Genomic DNA, 15,883 nt, shown 5'->3' with positions numbered 1-15,883 from the left:
TTACATATTTTTGTCTATTTATTTACCTATTTTCTGTATTTATTTACCTCGTTTGTATTCTCTACTTCATTACCTATTTTTCACTATTCCTTTATCTATTTTTTTCTCTAATTTATTTACAAATTTTTTCTTTGTTTATTTACCTATTTTTTCCTCTAATTTATTTATCTATTTTTTTCTCTAATTTATTTACCTATTTTTCTCTATTTATTTATCTATTTTTTCTGTATTTATTTACCTACTTTGTTTTCTCTAATTCATTACCTATTTTTCTCTATTTATTTGCCTATTTTTTTTTTAATTATGTACCTATTTTTCTCTATTTATTTACCTATTTTCTGTTTTTATTTACCTCCTTTGTATTCTCTACTTCATTACCTATTTTTCACTATTTCTTTATCTATTTTTTTCTCTATTAATTTACCTATTTTTTCTCTGTATATTTAGCTACTTTTTCTCTATTATATTTACCTACTTTTTCTCTATTTATTTACCTATTTTTTCTCTAGTTACTTACCTTTTTTTCTGTATTTATTTACCTCCTTTGTATTCTCTACTTCATTACCTATTTTTCACTATTGATTTATCTATTTTTTTCTCTAATTTATTTACAAATTTTTTCTCTGTTTATTTACCTATTTTTTCCTCTAATTTATTTATTTATTTTTTTCTCTAATTTATTTACCTACTTTTTCTCTATTTATTTACCTATTTTTTCTCTAGTTACTTACCTCTTTTTTCTGTATTTATTTACCTCCTTTGTATTCTCTACTTCATTACCTATTTTTCACTATTGATTTATCTATTTTTTCTCTGATTTATTTACAAATTTTTTCTCTGTTTATTTACCTATTTTTTCCTGTAATTTATTTATCTATTTTTTTCTCTAATTTATTTACCTATTTTTCTCTATTTATTTATCTATTTTTTCTGTATTTATTTACCTACTTTGTTTACTGTACTTCATTACCTATTTTTCTCTATTTATTGTCCTATTTTTTTCTCTAAATTATTTACCTATTTTTGTCTATTTATTTACCTATTTTCTGTATTTATTTACCTCGTTTTTATTCTCTACTTCATTACCTATTTTTCACTATTTCTTTATCTATTTTTTTCTCTAATTTATTTACAAATTTTTTCTTTGTTTATTTACCTATTTTTTCCTCTAATTTATTTATCTATTTTTTCTCTAATTTATTTACCTATTTTTCTCTATTTATTTATGTATTTTTTCTGTATTTATTTACCTACTTTGTTTTCTGTACTTCATTACCTATTTTTCTCTATTTATTTGCCTATTTTTTTCTCTAAATTATTTACCTATTTTTGTCTATTTATTTACCTATTTTCTGTATATATTTACCTCGTTTGTATTCTCTACTTCATTACCTATTTTTCACTATTTCTTTATCTATTTTTTTCTCTAATTTATTTACAAATTTTTTCTTTGTTTATTTACCTATTTTTTCCTCTAATTTATTTATCCATTTTTTCTCTAATTTATTTACAAATTTTTTCTTTGTTTATTTACCTATTTTTTCCTCTAATTTATTTATCTATTTTTTTCTCTAATTTATTTACCTATTTTTCTCTATTTATTTATCTATTTTTTCTGTATTTATTTACCTACTTTGTTTTCTGTTCTTCATTACCTATTTTTCTCTATTTATTTGCCTATTTTCTTCTCTAAATTATTTACCTATTTTTGTCTATTCATTTACTTTTTTCTATTTATTTACCTCTTTCTTTCTCTAATTTATACACCTATATTTTCTCTACTTCATTACCTATTTTTCTCTATTTATTTGCCTATTTTTTTCTCTAAATTATTTACCTATTTTTGTCTATTTATTTACCTATTTTCTGTATTTATTTACCTCGTTTTTATTCTCTACTTCATTACCTATTTTTCACTATTTCTTTATCTATTTTTTTCTCTAATTTATTTACAAATTTTTTCTTTGTTTATTTACCTATTTTTTCCTCTAATTTATTTATCTATTTTTTTCTCTAATTTATTTACCTATTTTTCTCTATTTATTTATGTATTTTTTCTGTATTTATTTACCTACTTTGTTTTCTGTACTTCATTACCTATTTTTCTCTATTTATTTGCCTATTTTTTTCTCTAAATTATTTACCTATTTTTGTCTATTTATTTACCTATTTTCTGTATATATTTACCTCGTTTGTATTCTCTACTTCATTACCTATTTTTCACTATTTCTTTATCTATTTTTTTCTCTAATTTATTTACAAATTTTTTCTTTGTTTATTTACCTATTTTTTCCTCTAATTTATTTATCCATTTTTTCTCTAATTTATTTACAAATTTTTTCTTTGTTTATTTACCTATTTTTTCCTCTAATTTATTTATCTATTTTTTTCTCTAATTTATTTACCTATTTTTCTCTATTTATTTATCTATTTTTTCTGTATTTATTTACCTACTTTGTTTTCTGTTCTTCATTACCTATTTTTCTCTATTTATTTGCCTATTTTCTTCTCTAAATTATTTACCTATTTTTGTCTATTCATTTACTTTTTTCTATTTATTTACCTCTTTCTTTCTCTAATTTATACACCTATATTTTCTCTACTTCATTACCTATTTTTCTCTATTTATTTGCCTATTTTTTTCTCTAAATTATTTACCTATTTTTGTCTATTTATTTACCTATTTTCTGTATTTATTTACCTCGTTTTTATTCTCTACTTCATTACCTATTTTTCACTATTTCTTTATCTATTTTTTTCTCTAATTTATTTACAAATTTTTTCTTTGTTTATTTACCTATTTTTTCCTCTAATTTATTTATCTATTTTTTCTCTAATTTATTTACCTATTTTTCTCTATTTATTTATGTATTTTTTCTGTATTTATTTACCTACTTTGTTTTCTGTACTTCATTACCTATTTTTCTCTATTTATTTGCCTATTTTTTTCTCTAAATTATTTACCTATTTTTGTCTATTTATTTACCTATTTTCTGTATATATTTACCTCGTTTGTATTCTCTACTTCATTACCTATTTTTCACTATTTCTTTATCTATTTTTTTCTCTAATTTATTTACAAATTTTTTCTTTGTTTATTTACCTATTTTTTCCTCTAATTTATTTATCCATTTTTTTCTCTAATTTATTTACAAATTTTTTCTTTGTTTATTTACCTATTTTTTCCTCTAATTTATTTATCTATTTTTTTCTCTAATTTATTTACCTATTTTTCTCTATTTATTTATCTATTTTTTCTGTATTTATTTACCTACTTTGTTTTCTGTTCTTCATTACCTATTTTTCTCTATTTATTTGCCTATTTTCTTCTCTAAATTATTTACCTATTTTTGTCTATTCATTTACTTTTTTCTATTTATTTACCTCTTTCTTTCTCTAATTTATACACCTATATTTTCTCTACTTCATTACCTATTTTTCTCTATTTATTTGCCTATTTTTTTCTCTAAATTATTTACCTATTTTTGTCTATTTATTTACCTATTTTCTGTATTTATTTACCTCGTTTGTATTCTCTACTTCATTACCTATTTTTCACTATTTCTTTATCTATTTTTTTCTCTAATTTATTTACAAATTTTTTTCTTTGATTATTTACCTATTTTTTCCTCTAATTTATTTATCTATTTTTTCTCTAATTTATTTACCTATTTTTCTCTATTTATTTATCTATTTTTTCTGTATTTATTTACCTACTTTGTTTTCTGTACTTCATTACCTATTTTTCTCTATTTATTGTCCTATTTTTTTCTCTAAATTATTTACCTATTTTTGTCTATTTATTTACCTATTTTCTGTATTTATTTACCTCGTTTGTATTCTCTACTTCATTACCTATTTTTCACTATTTCTTTATCTATTTTTTTCTCTAATTTATTTACAAATTTTTTCTTTGTTTATTTACCTATTTTTTCCTCTAATTTATTTATCTATTTTTTTCTCTAATTTATTTACCTATTTTTCTCTATTTATTTATCTATTTTTTCTGTATTTATTTACCTACTTTGTTTTCTCTAATTCATTACCTATTTTTCTCTATTTATTTGCCTATTTTTTTTTTAATTATGTACCTATTTTTCTCTATTTATTTACCTATTTTCTGTTTTTATTTACCTCCTTTGTATTCTCTACTTCATTACCTATTTTTCACTATTTCTTTATCTATTTTTTTCTCTATTAATTTACCTATTTTTTCTCTGTTTATTTAGCTACTTTTTCTCTATTATATTTACCTACTTTTTCTCTATTTATTTACCTATTTTTTCTCTAGTTACTTACCTTTTTTTTCTGTATTTATTTACCTCCTTTGTATTCTCTACTTCATTACCTATTTTTCACTATTGATTTATCTATTTTTTTCTCTAATTTATTTACAAATTTTTTCTCTGTTTATTTACCTATTTTTTCCTCTAATTTATTTATTTATTTTTTTCTCTAATTTATTTACCTACTTTTTCTCTATTTATTTACCTATTTTTTCTCTAGTTACTTACCTCTTTTTTCTGTATTTATTTACCTCGTTTGTATTCTCTACTTCATTACCTATTTTTCACTATTTCTTTATCTATTTTTTTCTCTAATTTATTTACAAATTTTTTCTTTGATTATTTACCTATTTTTTCCTCTAATTTATTTATCTATTTTTTCTCTAATTTATTTACCTATTTTTCTCTATTTATTTATCTATTTTTTCTGTATTTATTTACCTACTTTGTTTTCTGTACTTCATTACCTATTTTTCTCTATTTATTGTCCTATTTTTTTCTCTAAATTATTTACCTATTTTTGTCTATTTATTTACCTATTTTCTGTATTTATTTACCTCGTTTTTATTCTCTACTTCATTACCTATTTTTCACTATTTCTTTATCTATTTTTTTCTCTAATTTATTTACAAATTTTTTCTTTGTTTATTTACCTATTTTTTCCTCTAATTTATTTATCTATTTTTTCTCTAATTTATTTACCTATTTTTCTCTATTTATTTATGTATTTTTTCTGTATTTATTTACCTACTTTGTTTTCTGTACTTCATTACCTATTTTTCTCTATTTATTTGCCTATTTTTTTCTCTAAATTATTTACCTATTTTTGTCTATTTATTTACCTATTTTCTGTATATATTTACCTCGTTTGTATTCTCTACTTCATTACCTATTTTTCACTATTTCTTTATCTATTTTTTTCTCTAATTTATTTACAAATTTTTTCTTTGTTTATTTACCTATTTTTTCCTCTAATTTATTTATCCATTTTTTTCTCTAATTTATTTACAAATTTTTTCTTTGTTTATTTACCTATTTTTTCCTCTAATTTATTTATCTATTTTTTTCTCTAATTTATTTACCTATTTTTCTCTATTTATTTATCTATTTTTTCTGTATTTATTTACCTACTTTGTTTTCTGTTCTTCATTACCTATTTTTCTCTATTTATTTGCCTATTTTCTTCTCTAAATTATTTACCTATTTTTGTCTATTCATTTACTTTTTTCTATTTATTTACCTCTTTCTTTCTCTAATTTATACACCTATATTTTCTCTACTTCATTACCTATTTTTCTCTATTTATTTGCCTATTTTTTTCTCTAAATTATTTACCTATTTTTGTCTATTTATTTACCTATTTTCTGTATTTATTTACCTCGTTTGTATTCTCTACTTCATTACCTATTTTTCACTATTTCTTTATCTATTTTTTTCTCTAATTTATTTACAAATTTTTTCTTTGATTATTTACCTATTTTTTCCTCTAATTTATTTATCTATTTTTTCTCTAATTTATTTACCTATTTTTCTCTATTTAGTTACCTCTTTTGTTTTTTCTATTTACTTAACTATTTTTTCTCTAGTTATTTACCTCTTTTTTCTGTATTTATTTACCTCTTTTGTTTTTCTCTATTTCCTTAACTATTTTTTCTCTAGTTATTTACCTCTTTTTTCTGTATTTATTTACCTACTTTGTTTTCTCTACTTCATTACCTATTTTTCTCTATTTATTTGCCTATTTTTTTCTCTAAATTATGTACCTATTTTTCTCTATTTATTTACCTATTTTCTGTTTTTATTTACCTCCTTTGTATTCTCTACTTCATTACCTATTTTTCACTATTTCTTTACCTATTTTTTTCTGTAATTTATTTACCTATTTTTTCTCTGTTATTTAGCTACTTTTTCTCTATTATATTTACCTACTTTTTCTCTATTTATTTACCTATTTTTCTCTAGTTACTTACCTCTTTTTCTGTATTTATTTACCTCCTTTGTATTCTCTACTTCATTACCTATTTTTCACTATTGATTTATCTATTTTTTTCTCTAATTTATTTACAAATTTTTTCTGTGTTTATTTACCTATTTTTTCCTCTAATTTATTTATCTATTTTTTCTCTAATTATTTACCTATTTTTCTCTATTTATTTATCTATTTTTTCTGTATTTATTTACCTACTTGTTTTCTGTACTTCATTACCTATTTTTCTCTATTTATTTGCCTATTTTCTTCTCTAAATTATTTACCTATTTTTGTCTATTTATTTACCTATTTTCTATATTTATTTACCTCCTTTGTATTCTCTACTTCATTACCTATTTTTCACTATTTCTTTATCTATTTTTTTCTCTAAATTTATTTACAAATTTTTTCTTTGTTTATTTACCTATTTTTCCTCTAATTTATTTATCTATTTTTTCCTCTAATTTATTTATCTATTTTTTCTCTAATTTATTTACCTATTTTTCTCTATTATTTATCTATTTTTCTGTATTTATTTACCTACTTTGTTTTCTGTACTTCATTACCTATTTTTCTCTATTTATTGTCCTATTTTTTTCTTCTAAATTATTTACCTATTTTTGTCTATTTATTTACCTATTTTCTGTATTATTTACCTCGTTTGTATTCTCTACTTCATTACCTATTTTCACTATTTCTTTATCTATTTTTTTCTCTAATTTATTTACAAATTTTTTCTTTGTTTATTTACCTATTTTTCTCTAATTTATTTATCTATTTTTTCTCTAATTTATTTTACCTATTTTCTCTATTTATTTATCTATTTTTCTGTATTTATTTACCTACTTTGTTTTCTGTACTTCATTACCTATTTTTCTCTATTTATTTGCCTATTTTCTTCTCTAAATTATTTACCTATTTTTGTCTATTCATTTACTTTTTTATATTTATTTACCTCTTTCTTTCTCTAATTTATACACCTATATTTTCTCTACTTCATTACCTATTTTTCTCTATTTATTTGCCTATTTTTTTCTCTAAATTATTTACCTATTTTTGTCTATTTATTTACCTATTTTCTGTATTTATTTACCTCGTTTGTATTCTCTACTTCATTACCTATTTTTCACTATTTCTTTATCTATTTTTTTCTCTAATTTATTTACAAATTTTTTCTTTGTTTATTTACCTATTTTTTCCTCTAATTTATTTATCTATTTTTTCTCTAATTTATTTACCTATTTTTCTGTATTTATTTACCTCTTTTGTTTTCTCTATTTACTTAACTATTTTTTCTCTAGTTATTTACCTCTTTTTTCTGTATTTATTTACCTACTTTGTTTTCTCTACTTCATTACCTATTTTTCTCTATTTATTTGCCTATTTTTTCTCTAAATTATGTACCTATTTTTCTCTATTTATTTACCTATTTTCTCTTTTTATTTACCTCCTTTGTATTCTCTACTTCATTACCTATTTTTCACTATTTCTTTATCTATTTTTTTCTGTAATTTATTTACCTATTTTTCTCTGTTTATTTAGCTACTTTTTCTCTATTATATTTACCTACTTTTTCTCTATTTATTTACCTATTTTTTCTCTAGTTACTTACCTCTTTTTTCTGTATTTATTTACCTCCTTTGTATTCTCTACTTCATTACTATTTTTCACTATTTCTTTATCTATTTTTTCTCTAATTTATTTACAAATTTTTTCTTTGTTTATTTACCTATTTTTCCTCTAATTTATTTATCTATTTTTCTCTAATTTATTTACCTATTTTTCTCTATTTATTTACCTCTTTTGTTTTTTCTATTTACTTAACTACTTTTCTCTAGTTATTTACCTCTTTTTCTGTATTTATTTACCTCTTTTGTTTTCTCTATTTACTTAACTATTTTTTCTCTAGTTATTTACCTCTTTTTTCTGTATTTATTTACCTACTTTGTTTTCTCTAATTCATTACCTATTTTTCTCTATTTATTTGCCTATTTTTTTTTTTAATTATGTACCTATTTTTCTCTATTTATTTACCTATTTTCTGTTTTTATTTACCTCCTTTGTATTCTCTACTTCATTACCTATTTTTCACTATTTCTTTATCTATTTTTTTCTCTATTAATTTACCTATTTTTTCTCTGTTTATTTAGCTACTTTTTCTCTATTATATCTTTTTCTCTATTTATTTACCTATTTTTTCTCTAGTTACTTACCTTTTTTTCTGTATTTATTTACCTCCTTTGTATTCTCTACTTCATTACCTATTTTTCACTATTGATTTATCTATTTTTTTCTCTAATTTATTTACAAATTTTTTCTCTGTTTATTTACCTATTTTTTCCTCTAATTTATTTATTTATTTTTTCTCTAATTTATTTACCTACTTTTTCTCTATTTATTTACCTATTTTTTCTCTAGTTACTTACCTCTTTTTTCTGTATTTATTTACCTCCTTTGTATTCTCTACTTCATTACCTATTTTTCACTATTGATTTATCTATTTTTCTCTGATTTATTTACAAATTTTTTCTCTGTTTATTTACCTATTTTTTCCTCTAATTTATTTATCTATTTTTTTCTCTAATTTATTTACCTATTTTTCTCTATTTATTTATCTATTTTTTCTGTATTTATTTACCTACTTTGTTTTCTGTACTTCATTACCTATTTTTCTCTATTTATTGTCCTATTTTTTTCTCTAAATTATTTACCTATTTTTGTCTATTTATTTACCTATTTTCTGTATTTATTTACCTCGTTTGTATTCTCTACTTCATTACCTATTTTTCACTATTTCTTTATCTATTTTTTTCTCTAATTTATTTACAAATTTTTTCTTTGTTTATTTACCTATTTTTCCTCTAATTTATTTATCTATTTTTTTCTCTAATTTATTTACCTATTTTTCTCTATTTATTTATGTATTTTTTCTGTATTTATTTACCTACTTTGTTTTCTGTACTTCATTACCTATTTTTCTCTATTTATTTGCCTATTTTTTTCTCTAAATTATTTACCTATTTTTGTCTATTTATTTACCTATTTTCTGTATATATTTACCTCGTTTGTATTCTCTACTTCATTACCTATTTTTCACTATTTCTTTATCTATTTTTTTCTCTAATTTATTTACAAATTTTTTCTTTGTTCATTTACCTATTTTTCCTCTAATTTATTTATCTATTTTTTCCTCTAATTTATTTATCTATTTTTTTCTCTAATTTATTTACCTATTTTTCTCTATTTATTTATCTATTTTTCTGTATTTATTTACCTACTTTGTTTTCTGTACTTCATTACCTATTTTTCTCTATTTATTGTCCTATTTTTTTCTCTAAATTATTTACCTATTTTTGTCTATTTATTTACCTATTTTCTGTATTTATTTACCTCGTTTGTATTCTCTACTTCATTACCTATTTTTCACTATTGATTTATCTATTTTTTTCTCTAATTTATTTACAAATTTTTTCTCTGTTTATTTACCTATTTTTTCCTCTAATTTATTTATCTATTTTTTTCTCTAATTTATTTACCTATTTTTCTCTATTTATTTATCTATTTTTTCTGTATTTATTTACCTCCTTTGTATTCTCTACTTCATTACTTATTTTTCACTATTGATTTATCTATTTTTTCTCTAATTTATTTACCTATTTTTCTCTATTTATTTATCTATTTTTCTGTATTTATTTACCTACTTTGTTTTCTGTACTTCATTACCTATTTTTCTCTATTTATTTGCCTATTTTTTTCTCTAAATTATTTACCTATTTTTGTCTATTTATTTACCTATTTTCTGTATTTATTTACCTCGTTTGTATTCTCTACTTCATTACCTATTTTTCACTAATTCTTTATCTATTCTTTTCTCTAATTTATTTACAAATTCTTTCTTTGTTTATTTACCTATTTTTTCCTCTAATTTATTAATCTATTTTTTCTCTAATTTATTTACCTATTTTTCTCTATTTATTTATCTATTTTTTCTGTATTTATTTACCTACTTTGTTTTCTGTACTTCATTACCTATTTTTCTCTATTTATTTGCCTATTTTTTTCTCTAAATTATTTACCTATTTTGTCTATTTATTTACCTATTTTCTGTTTTTATTTACCTCCTTTGTATTCTCTACTTCATTACCTATTTTTCACTATTGATTTATCTATTTTTTTCTCTAATTTATATACAAATTTTTTCTCTATTTATTTGCCTATTTTTTTCTCTAAATTATTTACCTATTTTTGTCTATTTATTTACCTATTTTCTGTATTTATTTACCTCGTTTGTATTCTCTACTTCATTACCTAGTTTTCACTATTTCTTTATCTATTTTTTTCTCTAATTTATTTACAAATTTTTTCTTTGATTATTTACCTATTTTTTCCTCTAATTTATTTATCTATTTTTTCTCTAATTTATTTACCTATTTTTCTCTATTTAGTTACCTCTTTTGTTTTTCTATTTACTTAACTATTTTTTCTCTAGTTATTTACCTCTTTTTTCTGTATTTATTTACCTCTTTTGTTTTCTCTATTTCCTTAACTATTTTTTCTCTAGTTATTTACCTCTTTTTCTGTATTTATTTACCTACTTTGTTTTCTCTACTTCATTACCTACTTTTCTCTATTTATTTGCCTATTTTTTTCTCTAAATTATGTACCTATTTTTCTCTATTTATTTACCTATTTTCTGTTTTTATTTACCTCCTTTGTATTCTCTACTTCATTACCTATTTTTCACTATTTCTTTATCTATTTTTTTCTGTAATTTATTTACCTATTTTTTCTCTGTTTATTTAGCTACTTTTTCTCTATTATATTTACCTACTTTTTCTCTATTTATTTACCTATTTTTCTCTAGTTACTTACCTCTTTTTTCTTTATTTATTTACCTCCTTTGTATTCTCTACTTCATTACCTATTTTTCACTATTGATTTATCTATTTTTTCTCTAATTTATTTACAAATTTTTTCTCTGTTTATTTACCTATTTTTTCCTCTAATTTATTTATCTATTTTTTTCTCTAATTTATTTACCTATTTTTCTCTATTTATTTATCTATTTTTTCTGTATTTATTTACCTACTTTGTTTTCTGTACTTCATTACCTATTTTTCTCTATTTATTTGCCTATTTTCTTCTCTAAATTATTTACCTATTTTTGTCTATTTATTTACCTATTTTCTATATTTATTTACCTCCTTTGTATTCTCTACTTCATTACCTATTTTTCACTATTTCTTTATCTATTTTTTTCTCTAATTTATTTACAAATTTTTTCTTTGTTTATTTACCTATTTTTTCCTCCAATTTATTTATCTATTTTTTCCTCTAATTTATTTATCTATTTTTTTCTCTATTATTTATTTACCTATTTTCTCTATTTATTTATCTATTTTTCTGTATTTATTTACCTACTTTGTTTTCTGTACTTCATTAGCTATTTTTCTCTATTTATTGTCCTATTTTTTTCTCTAAATTATTTACCTATTTTGTCTATTTATTTACCTATTTTCTGTATTTATTTACCTCGTTTGTATTCTCTACTTCATTACCTATTTTTCACTATTGATTTATCTATTTTTTTCTCTAATTTATTTACAAATTTTTTCTCTGTTTATTTACCTATTTTTTCCCTCTAATTTATTTATCTATTTTTTTCTCTAATTTATTTACCTATTTTTCTCTATTTATTTATCTATTTTTTCTGTATTTATTTACCTCCTTTGTATTCTCTACTTCATTACCTATTTTTCACTATTTCTTTATCTATTTTTTCTCTAATTTATTTACCTATTTTTTCTCTGTTTATTTACCTACTTTTTCTCTATTATATTTACCTACTTTTTCTCTATTTATTTACCTACTTTGTTTTCTCTACTTCATTACCTATGTTTCTCTATTTATTTGCCTATTTTTTCTCTAAATTATTTACCTATTTTTCTCTATTTATTTACCTATTTTCTGTTTTTATTTACCTCCTTTGTATTCTCTACTTCATTACCTATTTTTCACTATTTCTTTATCTATTTTTTTCTCTAATTTATTTACGTATTTTTCTCTGTTTATTTACCTATTTTTTCCTGTAACTTATTTACCTATTTTTTATTTACCTTTTTTTCTTTGGTTATTACCTATTTTTCTCTATTTATTTACCTATTTTTTCTCTAGATATTTACCTATTTTTTCCTTTAATTTATTTACCTATTGTTTTATTTACCTTTTTTTCTTTGATTTATTTAGCTATTTATCTATATTTATACACCTATTTTTTCTCTAGATAATTACCTATTTTTCTCTATTTATTTTCCTATTTTTCTCTATTTATTTACCTGTTTTGTTTTCCCTATTTATTTACCTATTTTTCTCTAGTTATTTACCTATTTTTTCCTCTAATTTATTTACCTATTTTTTTATTTACCTTTTTTTCTTTGATTTATTTAGCTATTTATCTCTATATATACACCTATTTTTTTTCTATATAATTTACCTATTTTTTCTCTATTTATTTACCTATTTTTCTCTATTTAGTTACCAATTTTTTCTCTAGTTATTTACGCATTTTTCTTTCTCACTTATTTACCTATTTTTTCCTCTAATTTCTTTACATATTTTTTTATTTACCTTTTTTTCTTTGATATATTTAGCTATTTATCTCTATTTATACACCCATTTTTGCTCCAGATAATTTACCTATTTTTTCTCTATTTATTTTCCTATTTTTTCTCTATTTGTTTACCTCTTTTGTTTTCTGTACTTATTTACCTATTTTTCTCTGTTTATTTACCTATTTTTCCCTATTTTATTTACCTATTTTTCTCTATTTATTTACCTATTTTTCCCTATTTTATTTACCTATTTTTTCTCTATTTATTTACCTCTTTTGTTTTCTCTATTTACTTAACTGTTTTTTCTCTAGTTATTTACCTATTTTTTCTCTATTTATTTACCTATTTTTTCTCTAGTTATTTACCTCTTTTTTCTGTATTTATTTACCTACTTTGTTTTCTCTACTTCATTACCTATGTTTCTCTATTTATTTGCCTATTTTTTTCTCTAAATTATTTACCTATTTTTCTCTATTTATATACCTATTTTCTGTTTTTATTTACCTCCTTTGTATTCTCTACTTCATTACCTATTTTTCACTATTTCTTTATCTATTTTTTCTCTAATTTATTTACCTATTTTTTCTCTGTTTATTTACCTACTTTTTCTCTATTATATTTACCTACTTTTTCTCTATTTATTTACCTATTTTTTCGCTAGATATTGACCTATTTTTTTCTCTCATTTACTTACCTATTCCTTCTCTATTTAGTTACCCATTTTTCCCTGTAATTTATATACCTATTTTTTATTTACCTTTTTTCCCTTGATTTATTTAGCTATTTTTCTCTATTTATACACCTATTTTTTCTCTAGTTTATTTACCTATTTTTATCTATTTATTTGCCTATTTTTTCTCTATTTTATTTACCTATTTTCTTATGTACTTATTTACCTATTTTTCTCTATTTATTTACCTCTTTTTTCTCTATTTATTTACCTATTTTTCTCTATATATTTACCCATTTCTCTCTCTCATTTATTTACGTATTTTTCTCTGTTTATTTACCTATTTTTTCCTGTAACTTATTTACCTATTTTTTTATTTACCTTTTTTTCTTTGGTTTATTTACCTATTTTTCTCTATTTATTTGCCTATTTTCTTCTCTAAATTATTTACCTATTTTTGTCTATTTATTTACCTATTTTCTATATTTATTTACCTCCTTTGTATTCTCTACTTCATTACCTATTTTTCACTATTTCTTTATCTATTTTTTCTCTAATTTATTTACAAATTTTTTCTTTGTTTATTTACCTATTTTTCCTCTAATTTATTTATCTATTTTTTCCTCTAATTTATTTATCTATTTTTTTCTCTAATTTATTTACCTATTTTTCTCTATTTATTTATCTATTTTTCTGTATTTATTTACCTACTTTGTTTTCTGTACTTCATTACCTATTTTTCTCTATTTATTGTCCTATTTTTTTCTCTAAATTATTTACCTATTTTTGTCTATTTATTTACCTATTTTCTGTATTTATTTACCTCGTTTGTATTCTCTACTTCATTACCTATTTTTCACTATTGATTTATCTATTTTTTTCTCTAATTTATTTACAAATTTTTTCTCTGTTTATTTACCTATTTTTTCCTCTAATTTATTTATCTATTTTTTTCTCTAATTTATTTACCTATTTTTCTCTATTTATTTATCTATTTTTTCTGTATTTATTTACCTCCTTTGTATTCTCTACTTCATTACTTATTTTTCACTATTGATTTATCTATTTTTTTCTCTAATTTATTTACCTATTTTTCTCTATTTATTTATCTATTTTTTCTGTATTTATTTACCTACTTTGTTTTCTGTACTTCATTACCTATTTTTCTCTATTTATTTGCCTATTTTTTCTCTAAATTATTTACCTATTTTTGTCTATTTATTTACCTATTTTCTGTATTTATTTACCTCGTTTGTATTCTCTACTTCATTACCTATTTTTCACTAATTCTTTATCTATTTTTTTCTCTAATTTATTTACAAATTTTTTCTTTGTTTATTTACCTATTTTTTCCTCTAATTTATTAATCTATTTTTTCTCTAATTTATTTACCTATTTTTCTCTATTTATTTATCTATTTTTTCTGTATTTATTTACCCACTTTGTTTTCTGTACTTCATTACCTATTTTTCTCTATTTATTTGCCTATTTTTTTCTCTAAATTATTTACCTATTTTTGTCTATTTATTTACCTATTTTCTGTATTTATTTACCTCGTTTGTATTCTCTACTTCATTACCTATTTTTCACTATTTCTTTATCTATTTTTTTCTCTAATTTATTTACAAATTTTTCTTTGATTATTTACCTATTTTTTCCTCTAATTTATTTATCTATTTTTTCTCTAATTTATTTACCTATTTTTCTCTATTTAGTTACCTCTTTTGTTTTTTCTATTTACTTAACTATTTTTTCTCTAGTTATTTACCTCTTTTTTCTGTATTTATTTACCTCTTTTGTTTTCTCTATTTCCTTAACTATTTTTTCTCCAGTTATTTACCTCTTTTTTCTGTATTTATTTACCTACTTTGTTTTCTCTACTTCATTACCTACTCTTCTCTATTTATTTGCCTATTTTTTTCTCTAAATTATGTACCTATTTTTCTCTATTTATTTACCTATTTTCTGTTTTTATTTACCTCCTTTGTATTCTCTACTTCATTACCTATTTTTCACTATTTCTTTATCTATTTTTTTCTGTAATTTATTTACCTATTTTTTCTCTGTTTATTTAGCTACTTTATTCTCTATTATATTTACCTACTTTTTCTCTATTTATTTACCTATTTTTCTCTAGTTACTTACCTCTTTTTTCTTTATTTATTTACCTCCTTTGTATTCTCTACTTCATTACCTATTTTTCACTATTGATTTATCTATTTTTTTCTCTAATTTATTTACAAATTTTTTCTCTGTTTATTTACCTATTTTTTCCTCTAATTTATTTATCTATTTTTTTCTCTAATTTATTTACCTATTTTTCTCTATTTATTTATCTATTTTTTCT

General features: G+C 20.4%; 1 long non-coding RNA gene across 3 annotated transcripts in view; it reads right to left on the bottom strand.

Moving 5' to 3' along the window:
* Positions 1 to 5,513: 5,513 nt before the first annotated feature.
* LOC143378127 (uncharacterized) overlaps positions 5,514 to 15,883 on the bottom strand; it is a 34,256-nt gene continuing 23,886 nt past the window's right edge. The window contains exons 3-4 of one of the 3 annotated variants that reach the window (XR_013087631.1): positions 12,194 to 13,807; positions 5,514 to 6,140 (exon numbers count right to left, since the gene is read on the bottom strand). This is a non-coding gene — a long non-coding RNA (uncharacterized LOC143378127). Of the gene's footprint in view, positions 6,141 to 7,247; positions 7,751 to 8,039; positions 8,383 to 12,193; positions 13,808 to 15,883 lie in introns of those variants that run through there. The other 2 variants (XR_013087630.1, XR_013087632.1) reach the window with 2 other exon arrangements.

This window comes from Andrena cerasifolii, unplaced genomic scaffold, assembly GCF_050908995.1.
Source record: "Andrena cerasifolii isolate SP2316 unplaced genomic scaffold, iyAndCera1_principal scaffold0488, whole genome shotgun sequence".
NCBI lineage: Eukaryota > Metazoa > Arthropoda > Insecta > Hymenoptera > Andrenidae > Andrena > Andrena cerasifolii.
This window is presented reverse-complemented; position numbering and strand designations above follow the sequence as displayed.